Source organism: Podarcis liolepis, assembly GCF_965112155.1.
Source record: "Podarcis liolepis genome assembly, chromosome: 6".
NCBI classification, from domain to species: Eukaryota; Metazoa; Chordata; class Lepidosauria; order Squamata; family Lacertidae; genus Podarcis; species Podarcis liolepis.
This window is the reverse complement of record NC_139559.1, coordinates 4,205,469-4,228,959: the sequence shown is the minus strand read 5'-3', so window position 1 is coordinate 4,228,959 and position 23,491 is coordinate 4,205,469. Positions and strand designations below refer to the sequence as shown.

At 47.4% G+C, this 23,491-nt stretch overlaps 1 protein-coding gene across 1 annotated transcript in view; it reads right to left on the bottom strand.

Moving 5' to 3' along the window:
* NSFL1C (NSFL1 cofactor) overlaps nucleotides 1–23,491 on the bottom strand; it is a 146,224-nt gene that overhangs the window by 98,115 nt on the left and 24,618 nt on the right. The window lies entirely within an intron of this gene.

Sequence of the window (23,491 nt, the reverse complement as noted above, 5' to 3'; positions counted from 1 at the left end):
TAATAATAATAATAATAATAATAATAATAATAATAATTTATTTATACCCTGCCCAAATGGCTGGTGGTGGCTTCTAGCAAAATATTAAAATACAACAATTCATCAAATATTAAAAGCTTTCCTAAACAGGGCTGCCTTCAGATGTCTTCTAAAAGTCTGGTAGTTGTTCTCCTCTTTGACACCTGGTGGGAGGGCGTTCCACAGGGCAGGTGCCACCACCGAGAAGGCCCTCTGCCTGGCTCCCTGTAACTTCGCTTCTTGCAGGGAGGGAACCACCGGAAGGCCCTCAATTCAATATTGAAGTTTGAATGATGTCAATGATGAAAAACTGAAAATAAAATAGTAATGATAAAGATTTGTAATTGGCAATAAACATTAAAAGAATCCCATAAAAAGCAAAAACTAAAAAAAAAGACAATGGCACTCGTCATTTCAGTCCTCCCATCCTGTCCCCTTCTCTCCCGGGGTCACCAATCGCATGTGCCACTTTCTCATTTCCTCATTTCTGCCCTGGCAAACTGGCCAGGATCCACGGTCTCTCCTCACCTTGGAGACAAGGACAACAACACGCTTCCCACTGAGTCAGCAGCAGCAGAGGTGCTCTGGGTCTTGCACAGGGTTTCGTAATGTCATGACGAGTTGCAGGGCCGTTGCTGCAGGTAACCTGACCCCGCCTGCGTTAGGAAATCACATCCGCTGCCAGGAGAAAAAAAAATATATTCCAGCTTCGCCTCTGGGACTCCCAGATTGGGACTCGCAGCAGGAGGGCCAAATGAGCAGTGGGGCTTGGAACACCTGTTAGGGCAATTAGAGCATTGACCTGACCAAATAAAAGGGGAATTGTTGGGAGGGTCTTGCGTGCTGGATCGATTAAAGTTACAACCTTTTATCTCTTCTTCTTCTTCTTCTTCTTCTTCTTCTTCTTCTTCTTCTTCTTCTTCCCTTTTGGCGATCCCTCTTAGCCGAGTAAGATTGTCTTCCATAAACATGGTTTTAACAATGAGTCCATAAGTGACTGTTGAGGCCAATTCTGGATCCACACGTCCTTCCACAGTGGGAACATAGGTTTCCAGGCAGGAGTTGATCACAGTGTGGATTTGCCAAGCATGCCTTCCTCTTAGCACGCTTCTCCCTTGTGTCCTGAGTTCGAGTGTCTTCAAAGTCCACAACACCTTTGGTCAAGGCTGTTCTCCAACTGGAGCGCTCGCAGGCAAGTGTTTCCCAATTGTTGGTGTTTATACTACATTTTTTAAAAAATTGCCTTGAGACAGTCTTTAAACCTCTTTTGTTGACCACCAGCATCACACGTTCCATTTTTTAAGTTTGGAATAGAGTAGTTGCTTTGGAAGACGATATTCAGGCATCCGAACATGACCAGTCCAACAAAGTTTACGTTAAAGAACCATTTCTTCAACTCTGGTGATCTTTGCTTCTTCTAGTACACTGGTATTTTATCTAACCTGTACTTCGATCTCTTTCCTGATTCCGGTTGTGAAGGGCCTCAACTGCCCCACAAGAAAGGAGAAATGCCCCTGGCAATAGGGAAACATCTCTCTTTTACTGGAGAAATGTTGGAGGGCATGGTAGGATGTCCCTATTTCCATTGGAGATATGTTGGAGGGTATGGAGTTATGTGACCCGCCTCCTCCAGCCAAGGAGATAGGATAACTATACAAGAAGAAGAAGAAGAGGAGGAGTTTGGATTTGATATCCCGCCTTTCACTCCCCTTCAGGAGTCTCAAAGCGGCTAACATTCTCCTTTCCCTTCCTCCCCCACAACAAACACTCTGTGAGGTGAGTGGGGCTGAGAGACTTCAAAGAAGTGTGACTGGCCCAAGGTCACCCAGCAGCTGCATGTGGAGGAGCGGAGACACGAACCTGGTTCACCAGATTACGAGTCTACCACTCTTAACCACTACACCACACTGGCTCAACTTTAGAAGACATCTGAAAGCAGCCCTGTTTGGTTTTAGTGTGTTTCTATATATGTGGAAGCCGCCTAGAGTATCTGGGGCAACCCAGTCAAATGGGCGGAGTATAAATAATAAAAGTATTATTACTACTACTACAATTACTATTACTATTATTGAATAGATGTTCCTATTTTTGTTGGAGGGCATGCAGTGGGGTCTGAAACACCTGCTTGAGTGGTCTGGCCACTTACCTGACCAAATAAAAGTTGGGGGATTCATTATGAGGGTCTCGAGCAATGGATGGTTAAGACTGCAACCTTTTATCTGCTGTACTTTGATCTCATTCCTGATTCTGGTTGTGAAGGGCTGCCAAATGCCCCTGGCACCTACAGGCAGCTATTCAACAGGAAGAGAACGGTCGCTTGCATCTCGTTTGCTAGTGTACCGTGAGCTCAGGAAAGTCTTGGCTCAGGCAAACACCTGTCTCAATGAAAGGGGCTGGGGAATCATGCCGTGAAGATTGTGCCCAGAGTCGGAGCAGGAAAACTGGGAGCAAAACCAGGTTTATTTCAGGTTGGGCTAAGTGACATACCCTCCTTTCCCTCCTGCCCATTATGTCCACCCCGAGAATGATGGGACTTGTAGTCCGAAGCGTGACAAAGCCCAAAGTGAGGACCCAGTGGCGTAGCGTGGGGGGTGCAGGGGGGGCCGGCCGCACCGGGCGCAACATCTGGGGGTTAGGGTTAGGGGGCGCAAGTCCATGGGTTAGGGGGCGCAAATCCACGGGTTAGGGGGCGCAAATTACTTGCCTTGCCCCGGGTGCTGACAACCCATGCTACGCCACTGTGAGGACCAAATGGAGGGCAGTGAGGTGGAGAAGGTTGCCGGCCAATCCTTGCCCTGCTCCAGCCTGACATCCGGGACGAAGCTCTGCTGCTGTCTGCAAAATGTGCACACTCGGGCAGGGAGGAAATTCTTCTCAATTAGCTGCCTGTTTCCGGAAACAGATGGTTCTTCCATCTGAACAGGAAAAGGCAAAGCATGGCACAGCCTCCAGGTTAATCATGGCCAGAGTTCAACTGGATGATTTCCGTCTGTGCGTTGAGGAGTGACTGCACCTCCACACTCACCCAAATTCCTTGCACGCAGAAAACAAGCATGTCAGGGTCTTAGCCTCGCCTTCTCTCTGGCATGGTAGTTTTCTGCATGCAGGGATGGAAACCCCTCGTGGAATTTCGGAAGCCGGACCTTCAGGCCAGAGCTGCTAGATTCAGGAAGGACTCTTGCGCAACGTCTGCTGTTTGGCACATTAATGAAGATAAACACGAGTAGCATTGTTAGTATTAGCTTTGTTTTGGAAAAATCCTTGATATTTGCGGATTTTCCCACACTTTAAAATTATATCCCTGCGGTGTGGGGATGACAGAAGTAGTTCCTGTGAGCTTCTGTGGTTGCAAAAAGACTTAAACTTCAAAGCGGGGCTGCCCTCGAAGCTGACCCAGAAACTCCAGCGGGTGCAGAATGCGGCGGCGAGGCTCCTTACGGGGTCCTTGCCGTGGGATCACATTCACCCAGTGCTTTACCAACTGCACTGGCTCCCGGTGGAGTACAGGGTCAGGTTTAAGGTGCTGGTTTGGACCTTTAAAGCCCTATACGGCCTAGGACCCTCGTACCTACGGGACCACCTCTCCCGGTATGCTCCGTAAAAGACCTTAAGGTGCATAAATAGCAACACCCTAGAGGTCCCGGGCCCCAAGGAAGTCAGATTAGCCTCAACCAGGGCCAGGGCCTTTTCAACACTGGCTCCAGCCTAGTGGAACGCTCTGTCTGATGAGATCAGGGCCCTGCGAGATCTGATTTCTTTCTGCAGGGCCTGCAAGACAGAACTGTTCCACCTGGCCTTTGGTTTGGACTCAGTCTGACCCTCATGTTTCCTTCCCTTTATGTGATCTATGGACTACTTTTAAAATGAGGCTGCATTTTAAATTGCATTTAAACCTGTATTTTAAATTGGGATTTTGTCCCGTCCCCCACCGTTATGTTTTTACTGTAATTTTTACTGGTGTTAGCTGCCCTGAGCCCGGCTCTGGCCAGGGAGGGCGGGGTATAAATAATTATTATTATTATTATTATTATTATTATTATTATTATTATTATTATCCACTCCTCAGAAGATCCAGCTGCCCTGTCTGTGTTTGAACATATAACTCATAACCATCAATTTTGTTTGGTTATCTCTTTGGATAATTATATATACGTTTATGTTGTTGTTGTTTAGTAGTTTAGTCGTGTCCGACTCTTCGTGACCCCCTGGACCAGAGCACGCCAGGCACTCCTGTCTTCCACTGCCTCCTGCAGTTAGGACTGACATATTCTTCTTGTTAATGTGAGCTGACAATCTTTCCTTTTCATTATTCTTGCACACACAAACATCAATTTTAAAAGATAAACACCAGTACTTCAGCTCTGACATCTTGCCCTAAGGACCAAGGATGGACAACTATTACTCTCCAGGTGTTACTGGATTACTTTCCTGCATTGCAGAGGGGTTGGACTAGATGACCCTTAGGGTCCCTTCCAACTCTACAGTTCTAGGATTCTTTGGTTTTGCACCAGGCACCCGAATTATTGGGATGCATTGATGGCAGGTGAGTTTTGCCTGCATCCTACTGGTGTGCTGTGGAGTTCTGAAGGAACCTCTTTAATTGCTATATAAACGAATGGCTATTCATATGCTTTGAAGCATCATTTCCCCACCACCACCATAGGGACTAGAAACCTGATTTAAGAAAACAACAGCTAGGAAAAAATCACAGGGGGTTGTCGTTTTCTGTGCCAGCTGTCGCCTGCTTGTTGTGCATTTTCTGTCCTCTGGTCTTGGCCTCAAACATCTCTGCTCAATATCGTGTTCATTAATCAATAGCAACCCACAGTTACAAATTAATCTGTACTAATGTCACAGGTGGCCAAATTGCAAACGTGCACTAGATTATGGAGAAAGCTAGAGAGTTCCAGAAAGACATCTACTTCTGTTTCATTGACTATGCAAAAGCCTTTGACTGTGTCGACCACAGCAAACTATGGCTAGTTCTTAAAGAAATGGGAGTGCCTGATCACCTCATCTGTCTCCTGAGAAATCTCTATGTGGGACAAGAAGCTACAGTTAGAACCGGATATGGAACAACTGATTGGTTCAAAATTGGGAAAGGAGTACGACAAGGCTGTATATTGTCTCCCTGCTTATTTAACTTATATGCAGAATTCATCATGCGAAAGGCTGGGCTGGATGAATCCCAAACTGGAATTAAGATTGCTGGAAGAAATATCAACAACCTCAGATATGCAGATGATACAACCTTTTGAATTCTGGTGCTGGAGGAGACTCTTGAGAGCCCCATGGACTGCAAGAAGATCAAACCTATCCATTCAGAAGGAAATTAGCCCTGAGTGCTCACTGGAAGGACAGATCCTGAAGCTGAGGCTCCAAGACTTTGGCCACCGCATGAGAAGAGAAGACTCCCTGGAAAAGACCCTGATGTTGGGAAAGATGGAGGGCACAAGGAGAAGGGGACGGCAGAGGACGAGATGGTTGGACAGTGTTCTCGAAGCTACCAGCATGAGTTTGACCAAACTGCGGGAGGCAGTGGAAGACAGGAGTGCCTGGCGAGCTATGGTCCATGGGGTCATGAAGAGTCGGACACGGCTAAACAACAACAACAAAGTCACAGGCGGTAATCTCTCTCCAACTCCAAGCCTCGGCTTGATTTGGAATAATTAGCAAGCGGCAGAGTTTCCTCCTTGCTGGGCTTGGGGCTTGCAGTTTCCTGATTGCTGGATTCTTCGTTGCTTATCAAAACCCAATCCTTGTATAATTGAAATGTTCTATTTCCCAGAAGCGCTGATGGAAAAGAATCCTTTCCGTAATTAGTCCTCCAGCTGTTGCACCGTCACGTGTCAAGAATTTATGTATCCTGAGAAGCTAAATGACCAAGAATAGTTGGACCCCACACCCTTAATCTTCACTTTGGCTTCATATCTCCTCTGAACCTAGCGGTCGGCATTCACCAGGTGCAGCTCACTGTCTGTTGCATGTCAGGGAACAAATATTAGGGGGTCTGTGTTGTGGAGATATACACAGAAGAGATGCATCCCGGGAGCGACATCATGCATTTTAATAGGTCAGTCCAGGTCGACAAGCCGGTCCACAGCTGAATTAGGTCAAAATCTTATCTCTTTCTCGGCACAAGATGTAGGTCACAACATTATGATGGAAGATTGGGAAAAGTTATGGAAAACTGATTCAAAATTTACAGACTGTTCCCTGTTGAAGGAGAATTATATGAAGATGATGTATAGATGGTTTTTGACACCAGTGCAGTTAGGGAAAACGTACAAAACTAGTTCAATTATATGCTGGAAGTGTAAGGAAAAGGAGGGGACATTTTATCATATGTGGTGGGATTGTAATGTAATCAACAATTTGGGAAATGATATACAATGAATTGAAGAAAATGTTCCATCTAACACTTGTAAAAAAAACCTGAAGCATTTTTGTTAGGGATTGTAGGAAAAGACCTGCCAAAAAAGCTGAGAAATATCTTCATCTATGCGACAATGGCCGCAAGAGTTTTAATAGCACAAGGTTGGAAGAATGAAGAAGTCCTAACTAAAGAATCATGGCAAGAGAAATTGATGGATTATGCAGAACTGGCAAAATTGACACATAAGCTACAGGACAAGGACAACTGTGACTTCAAAGATGAATGGGAACCCTTTACAAAGTACTTGCTGACACAACAAAGTGAATTGGACTCCTTGGCAGGTTTTGAATAAACACTCACAAACTCTTTATTGACGATAATCAGTTAGACAATTTAAGGATTTATACAATTTTGTAACATGCAGAGAACAGTATTCACAGAGAAACCAAAGATTGGAACTGAGGGGAGTCGGGGGGGGGTCCTTTATGGGAGGGTGGGAGAAGGGAGGAAAATGGGGGAAATTAAGGATGTGATATTTTTGGATAATATGTTTTGTTTAAATTTCTAATAAAATTATTTAAAAGAATCTTATCTTCTCCAGCATCCTTTATTGCATGCTGACCAACAATATGCCTCTGGAAAGTTCACCAACCCAGGACATGAGGGCATCACCCTTCTCCTCCTCTGAATCCCCAGGATCTGGTCTTCAGAGGCAAGCTGCTGATGATCTGGAAACCAGGATCAACCGTCTGGAAAGCAAGCCTTATGAGGAACGGTTGAAGGAGCTGGGGATGTTGAGCATGGAAAAGAGGAGACTGAGAGGAAATAGGACAGCCTGTAAGACAGAGCTATTCCGCCTGGCTTTCAATTTGAACTTAGCCTGATCTTTTATTCCCCTTCCTTCCCCTTTTTATGAAGATTACCCGCTCTGGGATCCCGCAGCTATTTCTCCCCTGGTCTCCTTGCTGGCTGAAATAGGACTAATTTAGCCAGCTAGCCCTGGTGACCATCTAATGTTTATTGGATGGATTTCCCCCCTAAATTGGTTTTTGAATTCTGAATTTATTCACGTTTTATACTGTATTTTATGCTGTTTTTTGTTGCATCAATTAAGTGCTTTAAATTTGTTGTTAGCTGCCCTGAGCCCAGTTCTCTGAACCAGGAAGGACGAGGTATAAATAAAAAATTATTATTATTATTATTATTATTATTATTATTATTATTATTATCTCCCAATATCTCAAGGGCTGTCGCAGGGAAGACGGAGCAAGCTAGTTTTCTCTTGCTCTGGAGTCTGGGAACGAAACCAACGGATTGAGTTGCAGTCAAGGGGATTCCAATGTGGCCAAGGCAAGGAAGAATAGAGATTTCTGAAAACCAGTAGCTGGGAATCTCAGGAGTAGAGAGGTGCTGCTGTGCTCAGGTCTTGAAGGTTTCTCATTTGGCACAAGGCTGGCTGCTGTGAGAACAGGATGCTGGCTTGGTGAGCCCTTGGCCTCAGTGGCGTAGCGTGGGTTGTCAGCACCCGGGGCAAGGCAAGTAATTTGTGCCCCCTAACCCTAACCCCCAGATGTTGCGCCCGGTGCGGCCGGCCCCCCTGCACCCCCCACGCTACGCCACTGCTTGGCCTGATCCTGCATGCTCTTCTTATGTTCTGATGATTCACACAGAGGCGCAGACATCGGGCTCCTCTCTGAACAAGCAGGGGGGCTTCCCAGGAGCTTTCAAGTTTCAGGAAAAGACCCGAGGATGATCAAATCTCCTTCCTGCCTCTGGCTCCCGCTTTGTGGCTTCTGTTTGGGACATCCTGGCCAAGAACGGAAAGGGAAGGGCGGTGGTGAGGCCGATGACAGGGGCTGCTGCCAGCACACACTGCCCTTATCTTGCTCCTGGAAGCAAGGGAAAGAGAGGGGTCGGACAGTGTATTTTGTGAAATGGGTGGAGCCCCGGGACATAGTTGAGGAACCCTCAAACAGAGGCTGCCTCGGAGCAGAGCACTGAACAGAGCTGGGCAGATGTGTGTTCCTGTTTTCAAAAAAGCAAGAATCATAGAATTGTAGAGTGGGAAGGGGCCTTAGGGTCATCTAGTCCAACCCCGCTGCAAGGCAGGAATCTCAGCTAAAGCATCCCTGACAGATGGCCACCCAACCTCTGCTTAAAAACCTCCAAGGAAGGAGAGTTCACCACCTTCCAAGGGAGACCGTTACATTGTCAAATAGCTCTTGCCATCAGAAAATTCTTTCTGATGTTTAGTCAGACTCATTGGTAGGCAAACTAAGGCCCGGGGGCCGGATCTGGCCCTACAGCCTTCTAAATCCGGCCTGCGGACGGTCCGGGAATCAGCGTGTTTTTACATGAGTAGAATGTGTCCTTTTATTTTATTTTTTTAAATGATATTTATTGAAAAAAGAGTTTTTTAAAATTACAAAGGTAAAAAACAAAATTACAAAGAGAAAAAACAAAAAAAAATAAATAAAAATAAAACCATCATTTTCAAATTATCCATTTTCATTACCTTCTTTCCATGACCTCCTCCTCCTCCCTTCTCTTGTATCTTGATTAATAATTGTCACAGCAAATCCTTTCCATAATTCATAATATTCTGTCATTACATTACCTTGCTCTATTATCATCTTATCTTATAAAAAACCTTTTATTTAATATGCATCTCTGGGTTATTTGTAGGGCATAGGAATTGGTTCGTCTTCTCCCCCCCCCCCAATATAGTCCGGCCCCCCACAAGGTCTGAGGGACAGTGCACTGGCCCACTGCTGAAAATGTTTGCTGACCCCTGGGTCAGAATCCTCTTTGCTGTAACTCCAGGGTAGGAGATAACAAGCTTGTTCCATCTTCCATGTGAAAACCCTTTAGATCAGTGGTTTTCAACCAGCGTGCCGTGGCATCCTGGGGTGCCTTGAATGATGGTTGGGGTGCCACGGGCAACACTGGCCTCTGTACCTCTCTGCTTCCCTCCTTTATCTGATGCCCTCTCATGTCTCTACCTCCCAAAGGCTGGCACAGCTGTTTGTTTCAGCAGCCCTGGCTGCAAGCTCCGCAGGTGAATGGTGCCTCTGGCACTGGCCAAGGCGTGCTTCCTAGACTCCTGTGGGGCAGTGTGAGGAGGCACCTCTCTTTGGGGCAGGGGAGGGAAGCTCAGAGACCAGGGGCAGCAGTAGTGGCTGCCCAGAGGACCCCCAAGTAGAGGGCAGAAGAGAGGAGGCCGAGGGAACGCTCCAAAAAAGGGGTGAGGGGCTGCCAGCTCTGCAGGCAAGGGGTGAAATAACTAGGCTCTTGAGCCCCACAGGAATGCCGCAGAAAGAATGTAGTTGGTCAAGGGAGGCGTGGACCCAAAAAGGTTGAAAACCTCTGCTTTAGCTATTTGAAGTTGGCTCTCATATCTCCTCTCCGTCTCCTCTTTCCCAGGCTAAACATACCCAGCTCCTTCAACCATTCCTCATAAGGCTTGGTTTCCAGGCTGTTGATCTTCGGTATGGCCTTGGCCCAGTATAACTGAAGGAGCGTCTCCATCCCCATCATTCTGCCCGGATGCTGAGGTCCAGCTCCGAGGGCCTTCTGGCGGTTCCCTCGCTGCGAGAAGCAAAGCTACAGGGAACCAGACAGAGGGCCTTCTCGGTGGTGGCGCCCGCCCTCTGGAACGCCCTCCCAGCAGATGTCAAAGAGATAAACAACTACCTGACATTTAGAAGACACCTGAAGGCAGTCCTGTTTAGGGAAGCTTTCAATGTGTGACATTTTAATGTATTTTTAATCTTTGTTGGAAGCCTCCCAGAGTGGCTGGGGAGACCCAGCCAGATGGGCAGGGTGCAAATAATAAATTATTATATTATTATTATTATTATTATCTTGGTTTCCAGATCAGCAGTGCCTTGCATCTGAACACCAGATCCTGAGCAACAGAAGGTGAATGCCCTCAGGCCCTGGTTTTTGTGGACTTTGCAGAGGCGTCTTGTTGGCCAGGATTCTGGAGTGAAAAGCTGAGCTCTTCCCTGGCAGACGCAGGGACCATTTAGCGCAGTCTTGCTTGCACTGAGTGGGAGCAGATACCCAGGATCTCAGTTAGGGCTGATCTCCTAGGCAAGACAGATCCAGCTTTTCTCTGGCAGCTGTCTCTGCACCAACCTCCGCCCGCCTCCGGCTACTGAATTGCTGCTACTGCCCTTTTAAAGTCTGGGCACTGGGTTCTCGCTCCACCTTTTCTGGGAACAGCAGTAACCGTAGTAGTCCGTGCCAGAGGTATGCGCTGTTGCATCAGTGGCAGCGATTATGCAAGGAGCAAAGATCGCAGTCCAAAACATCCCTGGGAGGGCGGGATGTTACAAGCCAGGAAAAGATGCCCTTCTCTTCTCTCCAGCTTGTGGACAGAAGCGCCAGGCAGTTGGGGTGCCGCTTGGGCCAGGAAAAGGGGGAACAGGCCCCCCCAAAATCTGCAGCTTCCACGGAGGAGAGCTGGGCTTCTGAATGTGGGTCGTTATAACCCACCTGTGCGTGGCAGCAGAAATTGCAAGGAGAGGAACTGGGGGTGAGAATAAATCTAACCTGGGGTTCCCACACTTTTTGGGGGTTCCATAGACTCATCCCCAGTGCTAAAAAGCACTATTCAGAGTAGTGGTTCACATGAGCCATGTGGGGAAGACAATAACACAATAAAATTCAGAAGAGGAACAATTAATTGAACATTTATTCAAAACCCAGTTAACTTGATCCAGTGAATGCTTTTCAAAGCCTGGTCATCATTTGCACCTCCACTGCCCCACAGCCAAACCCTTGCATTTTAGTGCCTCCAGGACAGGGGTGGGCAACCTAAGGCCCATGGGCTGGATGTGGCCCAATCGCCTTCTAAATCTGGCCCATGGACGGTCTGGGAATCAGTGTGTTTTTACATGAGTATTTTAATGTATTTTTAATCTTTTAAATGTATTTTTAATCTTTGTTGGAAGCTGCCCAGAGTGGCTGGGGAAACCCAGTCAGATGGGCGGGGTATAAATAATAAATAATCTCTGGGTTATTTGTGGGGCATAGGAATTTGTTCATTCCCCCCCCCCAAAAAAAATATAGTCTGGCCCATCACATGGTCTGAGGGAAGGTGGACCGGCTCACGGCTGAAAAAGGTTGTTGACCCCTGCTCCAAGTAATCCCACTGCCCCCCCAGGGGCACTGCCACCCACCTTGGCAACCATTGATCTAGCAGTTGCCCTAGCCCCCCCCCCCAACTTTCACCAAGGATGTGCTCTGTGGGGAGCTGGCCTCAGGCACCAGACCCAATGGCAGGCCAAATCTGTGTTGCAAAGATGTCTGCAAACGGGACATGACGACTGGCAACATCAACCCAGCCGTGTGGGAATCCCCTTGCAGATGACCGCAGTGCCTGGAAATGGGACAGTTGTGTGTCCATAGCAAGGACTAGAGGAGGAATGACCGCTGGGACGAGCACAGAGGCCATCGTGCACTTGAACCAGTAAAGGTAAAGGACCCCCGGACGGTAAAGTCCAGTCAAAGGTGGCTCTGGGGTTACGGTGCTTATCTCGCTTTCAGGCCAGGGAGCCAGTGTTTGTCCACAGACAGCTTTCCGGGTCATGTGGCCAGAAGGACATAACTGCTTCTGGCACAATGGGACACTGTGATAGAAAGCAGAGCACACGGAAATGACATCTGAAGGCAGCCCTGTTTAGGGAAGCTCTGAATGTTTAATAGGTTATTGTACTGTATTGTATTGTTTAATAGGTTATTGTATTTTAGTGTTCTGTTGGAAGCTACCCAGAGTGGTTGGGGAAACCCAGCCAGATGGGTGGGGTATAAATATTATTATTATTATTATTATTATTATTATTATTATTATTATTATTATTATTACCTTCCCACCAGAGTGGTACCTATTTATCTACTTGCACTGGCCTGCTTTCGAACTGCTAGGTTGGCAGGAGCTGGGACAGATCAATGGCAGCTCACTCTGTCGTGGGGATTCGAACCTCCAGCCTTCTGATCGGCAAGTCCAAGAGGCTCAGTGGTTGAGACCACAGCGCCACACCTTCATCTGCCCCAGCTACAACAAAACATGGTTCTGCAACCTTGCAATTGTTTGACTTCACCCCCAAATGCACCTTCCTCCATTATCTACCAGGACAGACAGAGGCCAGCCAACTCTCAGGGCTGACCCTCTCATTGGCGGGGCAAGGTGGGCCAAACCCCCTGCAATGCAAGAAGCACAACTAAAGCAACCATGACAGGCGACCCTCTGACCTCTGCTCAAAAACCTCCAAGGAAGGAGGGCTATTCGGCCATTAGAGACGCATATAGCTGGGTTTGCAGCAAGTGTGTTATTCTCTGCCTCAGGGCCGTCTTAAGCATATGCGGTGCCAGGCTGCAAAGCTCCGTCGAGCACCCCTCCCCAGGTTGCCCAGAGCTGTCCACTTTTTTTTAGGGAGGGAACCCTAAAGTAGTTGACCTTTGTTTAGGGCGGGCTGGCGAGGTATGCACGGCAGAGCTGGCCTAACCAGCCGCCTCAGCAGCAACAGAGGAGCCTGAGGCGGCAATGGCGGCAGCAGGCAGAGCAAGGCTGGGGCCAGTGTGGTGTAGTGGTTAAGAGTGGTAGACTCGTAATCTGGGGAACCGGGTTCGCGTCTCCGCTCCTCCACCTGCAGCTGCTGGGTGACCTTGGGCCAGTCACACTTCTCTGAAGTTTCTCAGCCCCACTCACCTCACAGTGTGTTTGTTGTGGGGGAGGAAGGGAAAAGGAGATTGTTAGCCGCTTTGAGACTCCTGAAGGGGAGTGATAAAGCAGGATATCAAATCCAAACTCCTCTTCTTCTTCATCTTCTTCACCTGGGGCTTGGGGGACAAGCAGAGCCCAGTGCAACAACAGTCAAGCCCGAGGCGGTGGTGGCGACTGAACGAAACCGGGCACCTCGTGTGAGCAGCGTGCGCTGGGCAGGCCTCTCGACAGCCTGCCGATCCCAGGCGCGCAGGAGGGTGGAGCCGGCCCGCCGCCTCAGCGCCTTGCTTACCCGCAGCAGAAGAGCTGCGGCGCTCCAATGAGCTGCTCTGCTCAGCAGCGGCTGTTGGCTCTTCCCAATCCCGGACTCCAAATCGTGGCCCCGGACTCTTGGCCTGGCGCCCCTGAGAGCCCGGCGCCCAGGTGTCCTGCACCCCTAGCACCTATGGGCAAGTCAGCCCTGCTCTGCCTGGTGCAAAGGCTGCAGATGTCACCCAACATAGGGTTACCAGACGTCCCCAGTTCCTGGGGACAGTCCCCGGATTTGCAAATCTGTCCCCGGACAAATTCCGTCGCCGGAATGTCCCCAGATTTGCAAATCTGTCCCTGGGAAACGTGGCAGTGGCAGTCTCAGCAGCCCAGAGCCAGCGTGGTAGCGCAGTTGGCTCTGGCTGTCTTCAGGAGCTGCCCGCTGCCGTGGCACCCGCAATTTTTCCTCGCCGGAAGTCCCCATGTGATGTGTTGCACACAAGACACATTATATGGAGACTCCGGTGAGGAACAATGGCGGGCATCACGGCAGTGAGCAGCTCCTGAAGCCAGCCAGAGCCAACTGCGCTACCAGGCTGGCTCCGGGCTGCTGACTTGCCGCTGCCACCGCCACTGCCGAAGGGGAACCAGGGACGTCCAGCGGTATAGATCTCCTGCCCCCGCCCCCTTTGTTTTGACTGATCGGGGAGGCTCGGGAGTTGCGGCCGGCCGGCCATTGCCCTTTTTTTTTAAATAAACTCTGCGTATTTATGTTTCATAGGGTGCGAAAGAAGGGCTTTGCACCTTGCCTGGCAGAGAAACTGAGCGCCTGTCGCCCCTCCTGGGCAACAGCTGTCCACCCGCGACTGCCGAGTCTTCCCTGATCCATCAAAACAAAGGTCGAAGGGGGCAGGAGATCAGGCGAGGCTCAGGAGTCACAGATGGGCGGCACGCCATTGCCCAGTTTAAAAAAACTCTGCCAACTTTGCTGCCACATACACCCGGACAACACCATTACTGGGCCCCAACAACATCACACATACCATCTCGGGACTATTTAATTGCTCATCGTCTAACATTGTGTATGCCATCAAATGCCAACAGTGTCCTTCAGCTCTCTATATTGGACAAACAGGCCAAACCTTACTCCAAAGAATAAACGGACATAAATCTGACATCAAGAATCACAAAACAGAGAAACCAGTAGGAGAACACTTCAATCTTCCAGGACATTCTATACAAGATCTCAAAGTAGCTGTTTTACTACAAAGGAATTTCAGAAATAGACTGGAAAGAGAAGCTGCTGAATTGCAACTCATTACCAAACTTAAAACCATGGAGAGACCTGGTTTGAACAAAGACATTGGATTCTTATCTCATTATACATGACTAAGCCATTTCTCACCTTCTCACCCCTTGCCTTTTCCTGTAAGACCTATTACAGTCGTTAAGAGTCGTCAAGAGGCTCATCTCAGCTATCTGCCAATCTCCCATTCCCACCACCCTTCTGAGTAATACCCCTCCCCACCTTCTCACTATATAGAAGGATCTGGCAACTTCTGTTTCAGTGTATCTGAAGAAGTGTGCATGCACACAAAAGCTCATACCAAGAACTAACTTAGTTGGTCTTTAAGGTGCTACTGGAAGGATTTTTTTTATTTTGACTATGGCAGACCAACACAGCTACCTATCTGTATCTGCATTTATGTTTCACAGGGTGCGAAAGAAGGGCTTTGCACCTTTATACAATATGCATGTGTGCCTGGGCCCAGGGTCTTTTGCCTCACCATCCCCACTACTAACTCCCTGTTGCTACTCAGCTTAAAAAAATTCATTGAAAAAAATCTGGTAACCGTAACCCAACATCTAGGTAGCCTGGCAGAAGGCGCAAGGATGACGGCAGTGTCTGGAGTCCATGTCAGCTTCAATAATTTCACATGCAGACAGTGTCCTGGGAGCCCAATTTAGGCGGCTAGATAGGAGTTTGCAAAGCCGGGACCTTCATGCTCGCTTTTCCTGAGATGTTCATGGAGGAGGCAGCTGTCAATGGCTCCTTGCAGAGCACATTCCTGGGGAGTCTTGGCTGTGTCTGGAAGAAGCACCCCCCCCCTGCTGTCATCGGGAAAAGGCCCCCCCTCCTCCCACACAGGCTGACATCCGCTTCCCCGGAAAGCCCTGCGAGGCCGCCTCGCTTTCCCACAAGCCTGGGGTCAGCAAGCTCAGCCCAGGACGTGACCTTTGTGCATTTCTTGGAGGAGAAGCGTCGTCCCCCCCTTCCCCAACCCTCCCTCATCAGAGCAGCGGGTGGCACTTCCTGTTCAGCTCCTGGGCTTTCTGCCAGCAGAACTCCTGGGTCCTGGGAACAGAGCCGGGAAGCCGCCGGAGGCAATGGCTTCTGTACCTTTAGCAGTTACACTGGAGAGGAGCGAGGCTGCCCAGCTGGAAATTAGCCCTGTTAAAAAAGAAAAGACAAGGGCCTGGTTCTCCTGTGCATTCATGGGAAGTCTGTGCCTTGACACTGACAACTTCAGCAGGGAGAGAGTCTATTTGCAGCCATTAGCCTTGTTAGCTAAGTTGAACATCCATGGACAGGTGTCGTCTCCCTTAACGCACCAGGCAGATACGAACAAACCACATTGTTGTTGTTTAGTCGTGTCCAAATCTTTGTGACCCCCTGGACCAGAGCACACCAGGCACTCCTGTCTTCCACTGCCTCCCGCAGTTTGGTCAAACTCATGCTGGTAGCTTCGAGAACACTGTCCCACCATCTCGTCCTCTGTCGTCCCCTTCTCCTTGTGCCCTCCATCTTTCCCAGCATCAGGGTCTTTTCCAGGGAGTCTTCTCTTCTCATGAGGTGGCCAAAGTCTTGGAGCCTCAGCTTCAGGATCTGTCCTTCCAGTGAGCACTCAGGGCTGATTTCCTTCAGAATGGAGAGGTTGGATCTTCTTGCAGTCCATGGGACTCTCCAGAGTCTCCTCCAGCACCACAATTCAAAAGCATCCATTCTGCAGTGATCCACATTACAGAACACTAAATGAGGTGGCTCCTTCGTCTGGCTCGAGAAAGCTGTTCTCATGTTCTCAGTTGGAACGAGAGACTTCGGAGCTTTTGCCTCTCTAATTGCAGCACTCTCTCAATCTGGATGATGAGGGAGACTTAGCTGTGATTCCTGCTTTGCAGGGGGTTGGACTAGATGGCCATTGGGGGTCCCTTCCAACTCTACAATTCTATGATTCTCTTAATGTCTCTTGTTACAAACCCAAAACCCAGCAGTCTGCCCCCCTACTTGGCAGGTTTGCCAGTGGAGCAGGAAAATAGCAAGAGCGGAACAACCTGCCCTGTTCTGGCTTTGTGGAAGGAGAAATCAGGGCCCACATCAATCAGCAGTGGGCATTTTAATGGCAGGGCGATAAACCCCGTGGCTTGCCATTGCCTGCAGATCAAACTACAGTGGTACCTTGGGTTAAGTACTTAATTCGTTCCGGAGGTCTGTTCTTAACCTGAAACTGTTCTTAACCTGAAGCACCACTTTAGCTAATGGGGCCTCCTGCTGCCGCTGCACAATTTCTGTTCTTATCCTGAAGCAAAGTTCTTAACCTGAAGCACTATTTCTGGGTTAGCGGAGTCTGTAACCTGAAGTGTATGTAACCTGAAGTGTATGTAACCTGAGGTACCACTGTACTGTTTGAGGCAGAAGAGCAGAAGGCGAGGAAGAAGTTGGCAGCCTGAGCTCCACTTCTGGGAAACCTGTTTGTCATAAGTTCTAGCAAGTTTCACAAAAGCCACCTAAGGGTCATTCCACATTTATAAGGAATAGATATTTTGGCATGGCAGCATCTCATCTGTGGAACTCCCTGCCCTTTGACATCAGGCACACACCTTCCCTGTCTTCTTTCTGCCAACTGCTAAAAGCCTTTTCACTAAGCCTATCTGGATATGGAAATAGGACATGTATGTAAATATGTCGTTTTATTTTATAATGTATATTTTAAAATTGCTGGTTTTATTTTTATTTTCAACTTGAGTTTAGATCAACTTGGTTGTTTTTTTTAACTTTAACTGCTATAAATCATTTTTATGTATCCTTTATATTTTATTTATGCCAACCACTTAGGTTAAGCAGCATATAAATAAATTCTATAAATAAACTAAAGCAGCCAGATTGAAAAGCAAACAGAGCTGCATCCTGCGTCTAACCACCCGAGTCGTCGTCGTCTTCTTCTTCTTCTTCTTCTTCTTCTTCTTCTTCTTCTTACCCCAGCCACTCTGGGTGGCTTCCATTACTTACCTCTTATTAAGAACTAATATTCTGCTGTTTCTAATCAAAAGCTCATGTCCTATTCAACCTCTTTTGAGTCCCGCATTTGCGGGTTAGACTAGATGACTCGTGGGGTCTCTTCCAACTTGACAATTCCATGGATGTTGATTCTGCTAGGCCTCTCCCTGTTGCTTTTTGCTGATTCAAAGCACCAAGTGGCTTTTTCTTCTTCGTCTTCTTTTCTTTCCAGCTTTCAGTGCAGAGAATTTCCTTCCTCTGGAGGTGTTTCAACCCTGCAATTACGCCCGTGACTCACAGCTCTCCCCCCTCTTGTCGTGGGGCGATGGGCAGAATGTCACCGCCACCATGGGCAGGCAGGATTGGCGGTGGCCGTTAACCCCATTCATAATAAGGGATGTGGAAATGAAACACTCAGCTGGTGAGTTCAATGTCTATATTTGCCTGCCAAGAGTCAGATGAGGGGCAGGGAGCAGAGTCTCTGAATTAAAGAGATAGTTATTGTCGGCTTGCAGACACATGACGCTGAGCCTTTGGGAACAAGCTGGGATCTGCTGAAAACAGCCTTAGCCGTTTCCTGTTTTGTGCCCCCCATCCCACCCACTGTAGGAGCCCCGACCACATTTCCTATATATATAGTAACAAGAAGCCGAAAGCACCAGCCTGAAGATGACGAGTGAGACCTCGTCGAAACGTCGCCTAGACACCCCAACTCTTACACGGGAAGACACCCGAAGACACCAAAACCTGCATTCCTGTACCCGTGAAAATCTACGAAAGCATATATATATATATATATATGTTTGTTTGTTTTTCAACATATCATTTTCAACAATAATTAAACGTACTTTTACATCTTGGGATGCGGGTGGCACTGTCGGTTAAACCACAGAGCCTAGGATTTGCCGATCAGAAGGTCGGTGGTTTGAATCCCTGCGACGGGGTGAGCTCCCGTTGCTCGGTCCCTGCTCCTGCCAACCTAGCAATTCGAAAGCACGTCAAAGTGCAAGTAGATAAATAGCTACTGCTCTGGTGGGAAGGTAAACAGCGTTTCCATGCGCTGCTCTGGTTCGCCAGAAGCGGCTTAGTCATGCTGGCCACATGACCCAGAAGTTGTATGCCGGCTCCCTCGGCTAGTAAAGCGAGATGAGCGGCGCAACCCCAGAGTCGGCCACGACTGGACCTAATGGTCAGGGGTCCCTTTACCTTTACTTTTACATCTTATACAGTTTTTTTTACTTCCATCAATCACATCTGAAAAATTTCCAATCTATTCACTTAATTTGCATTTCTTATTTTCACTATTACTTTTAAATCTCATAACTAATATCTCTCTTCTTTCTCTTCTTTGCAATATTTCATATACCGTATTTCTTCTTGCAAAACCTCTTGTAGTCCTACTAGCGTAATTTGTTGATTACAGTTGCTCTTCAAATAATTTGTATATTTCTTCCAATCTTCTGCAAATCTCTGGTCCCACAGGTTTCGAATCCTTCCTGTCATTTTATCCAATTCTGTGTAGTCCATTAATTTTGTCTGTCATACTTCTTTCGTCGGTACTTCTTCTCCCTACCACATTTCCTATTCCGCTCCCTTTAACCCGGTCGTTCCATACAGCAAAGCCTGAAGACAGGGCTCTGGTTTGTTTCCTTGAACCGCCATGTTGCTGAGTTGCCTTTCCAGTTGCATTGTTAAACTGCGGAACTCACTGCCACAACAGGCAGTGATGGCCACCAACTTAAAAGTAAAGGTAGAGGGACCCCTGACCCGATGACCTTCTGATCGGCAAGTCCTAGGCTCTGTGGTTTAACCCACAGCGCCACCCGCGTCCCTTAAAGGGACCTTAAAGGTAAAGGGACCCCTGACCATTAGGTCCAGTCGTGGCTGACTCTGGGGTTGCGGCGCTCATCTCGCTTTACTGGCCGAGGGAGCTGGCGTACAGCTTCCGGGTCATGTGGCCAGCATGACTAAGCCGCTTCTGGCGAACCAGAGCAGCACACGGAAATGCCGTTTACCTTCCCGCCAGAGCGGTACCTATTTAACTACTTGCACTTTGACAAGCTTTCGAACTGCTAGGTTGGCAGGAGCAGGGACCGAGCAACGGGAGCTCACCCCATCGTGGGGATTCGAGCCGCCGACCTTCTGATCGGCAAGTCCTAGGCCAGGGGTCAGCAAACTTTTTCAGCAGGAGGCCGGTCCACCCACTGTCCCTCAGACCTTGTGGAGGGCCAGACTATAATTTGTTTTCTTGGGGGGATGAACGAATTCCTATGCTCCACAAATAACCCAGAGATGCATTTTAAATAAAGCACACATTCTACTCATGTAAAAACATGATGATTCCCGGACCATCCACGGGCCGGATTGAGAAGGCGATTGGGCCGGATCCAGCCCCTGGGCCTTAGTTTGCTTACCCATGCCCTAGGCTCTGTGGTTTAGACCATAGCGCCACCCGCGTCCCTTTAAAACCTAGATGGCTTTAAATCGGTGCTTTTTTTTCTGCGGAGACGCATACCCCTAAACATTTTGTGAATCTAAGTTTGGCCTCATTGAGGGGCAGTATTGCAATATGAGTAGGAAAATGAGAGTACCCCTAAATATTTTTTTTAAAAGAAAAAAGCACTGCTTTATACAATTCAAGAAGGATGTTGACAGGCTGGTAGGGGTGCAAAGGACGGTGTCCAAGATGACAGAGAGTCTGGAAGCCAAGCCTTATGAGGAACGGTTGATGTCCATTAAACTTTAATTAGTTTAATGTTAAGTAAACGTCCAGTGTGCTTCCAACGCCATAAATCTTATCTCAGCAGAGAATTTCGTGCAGCGGTTGAAGAAGGCAGGAGAGTCAGTACCTTTCAATGAAGAATCCTGGAGCAAGCACTTTGGAACTCAGGAAAAAAAACTTTATTTACAAAAGAAAAAAACCCTGGCGATAAAGCACACATGCTTTTATCTCCGGCATAAAGAAAACCTTACTCTAAACTTAACTCATATTAGCAAACGGGGGGGGGGGGGGGAGAGAGAGAGAACGCAAGGGTGAACTGACTATTTATACAAACTAACTCACATTCCTGGATGCTTAATGACTTCCAGCTGCTCAGTGATTAGAGCGACTTGTTACCTCTTAACCCTTTAGTACCAACAGTTGAGGGAGTTGGGTATCTTTAGCCTGGAAAAGAGGAGACTGAGAGGAGAGATGATAGCCATCTTCAAATGTCTCAAGGGCAGAGGGAGCAAGCTTGTTTTCTCCTGCTCCGGAGGGTAGGACTCGAGTTCTTCAAGTTACAAGAAAGGAGATTCTCACTAAACATCAGGAAGAACTTTCTGGTCTTAAGAGCTGATCAGCAGTGGAATGGTCTCCCATGGGAAGTTGTGGACTCTTCTTCCGTGGAGGTTTGGAAGCATAGCTGTCAGCTTTTCCCTTTTCTTACGAGGAATCCTATTCGGAATAAGGGAATTTCCCTTTAAAAAAGAGATAGGTTGACAGCTATGTTTGGAAGCCTTGGTTGGATGGCCATCTGTCATGGAAACCCAGTCAGTTGGGCAGGTAATAAATTATTATTATTATTATTATTATTATTATTATTATTATTAGTTGAGATTACTGCATTGCAGAAGGTTGAACTAGATGGCCCAACTCGATGATTCTATGATTTCTAGTAAATCACTCATTATAAATCACTAGCAGCAAACTAAATTGCCTATACAGTGGTGCCCCGCAAGACGAATGCCTCGCAAGACAGAAAACTCGCTAGACGAAAGAGTTTTCCGTTTTGGAGGTGCTTCGCAAAACGAATCTCCTATGGGCTTGCTTCGCAAGACAAAAATGTCTTGCGACTTCCTGCGGGTTTTTTTCCCTCCCCCCCCCTTTTCTAAGCCGCTAATCTGCTTATCTGCTAAGCCGATAAGCCGCTAAAAGCCGCTAATAGTGCTAAGCCGCTAATAGGGTTGCTTCGCAAGACGAAAAAACCGCTAGATGAAGAGACTCACAGAACGGATTCTTTTCGTCTTGCGAGGCACCACTGTATGTCAGTCTCTTATGTAGCCAAAACAGAACTACCCACACACAAGAGAGAGGTTTAACGACAGGTTTACAAAAAGTACAAAAAGTTTGGGTTCAAAACAGCCCGGTGAAGACTGAGTATGAAATGCTGGCTGGCTGGCCATTGCGGTGGAGAGGAGGACACAAAAAATCAGGAGGAGACTAGGAATGGAATGGAGTATCCTGTTCAAGGTACGCCACGCTGCATCATTTTGTTGCAGATCTGGCTTGTGCAATTAGTTTAGGCGGCTGATTTGTCCCTCCTTGAGGATTTGGTTTAGAGCTCCCCCTAGCGGTCAAGTGCTGGAAGCGGCCCTACAACAGACCTGAAAGTTCTCGGAAGGAAGGGAATAGGACTGCCATCTTTTGTGTTTTTAAAAAGCTTGTCCAGCAGAAAGTGCCTTTGAGCATGTGCAGAATGCCTTTTGCTTCCCCCCCCTTCCCTCTTTGCTTCCCAACAGCAAAGCTGGGTGTTTTGTTTTGTTTTAATTGCATATATTAATTTCGTTTATAATGTCTTGCTTTCTAAAATGGCCTAGAGGACTCTGCACTTTGGTGCTTTTCTTTCATAAAGGGAATCAGCCCCTGCTATTGAAATAAATAAATAAATAAACAAACAAACAAACAAATAAATAAATAAATAAAAGTGTAGGACTAAGTGTAGGACTAATTGCAGTCGTTAACAGTCCACAGGTTTACCACACCCATTGAGTCAATTCCCCATCTCCTACGACTCTCTTGAGAAAAACCCCACCCTCCCACTATATATAAGGGTCTGGTGACTTCTGTTTCAGTGTATCTGAAGAAGTGTGCATGCACACGGAAGCTCATACCCATAACAAACGTAGCTGGTCTGTAAGGTGCTGCTGGACAATTTTTTTAATTTTATTTCAACTGTGTCAGACCAACATGGCTACCTACCTGAATCTAGCCCATGCTGTGTGAAATATACTCGGAGTCAAGAGTGGATTTCATGCTCTTTATTCAGCTCATAGTGGTGAGGAGGAATGAATGTTTCCCCAAAATATCTGCTTTATATACAGTGGTACCTTGGGTTAAGTACTAATTCGTTCCGGAGGTCCGTTCTTAACCTGAAACTGTTCTTAACCTGAAGCACCACTTTAGCTAATGGGGCCTCCTGCTGCCGCCACGCTGCCAGAGCACGATTTCTGTTCTCATCCTGAAGCAAAGTTCTTAACCCAAGGTAATATTTCTGGGTTAGCAGAGTCTGTAACCTGAAGCATATGTAACCCGAGGTACCAATGTACATTATTTACACAATGGGCTGCACGTGATTGGCTAATTCCGGGATTCTCCTGTAGGCCAATCAGGCTGTGGATTCACTTCTACCTGTAGCTGGATTGGGTGGCTCCTGCGGACCAATCATACTGCTGCATTGTTCTAGGACCAATCAGACTGCTGCATTCTGAATCCTATTGTTCAAGGACCAATCAGACTGCTGCATTCTGAATCCTATTGTTCTAGGACCAATCAGACTGCTGCATTTTGGATCCTATTCAACTCAGTACATAACACTGTGTGTGTTGTAAGAGCCTAAGGACAGGGTTCCTCTGAACACGTACAGAGCTTTCTTCTCAATGGATGCAGGCAACTCTCAACTTACCTTATATATTTTTTAAAAAATAATTTTATAAGTTGTGTGTCCTTGTTTCTCAATTTGTTCCCTTTACGTGGTTTTGTATGTTTTGTGGATTTTATGCATTGTGATTTGCTGTTTTTTTATCGATTACAGATTAGTAATTCTTTAGTGTAATTGTTAAGTGTAAAAGGTTTAATTATTAT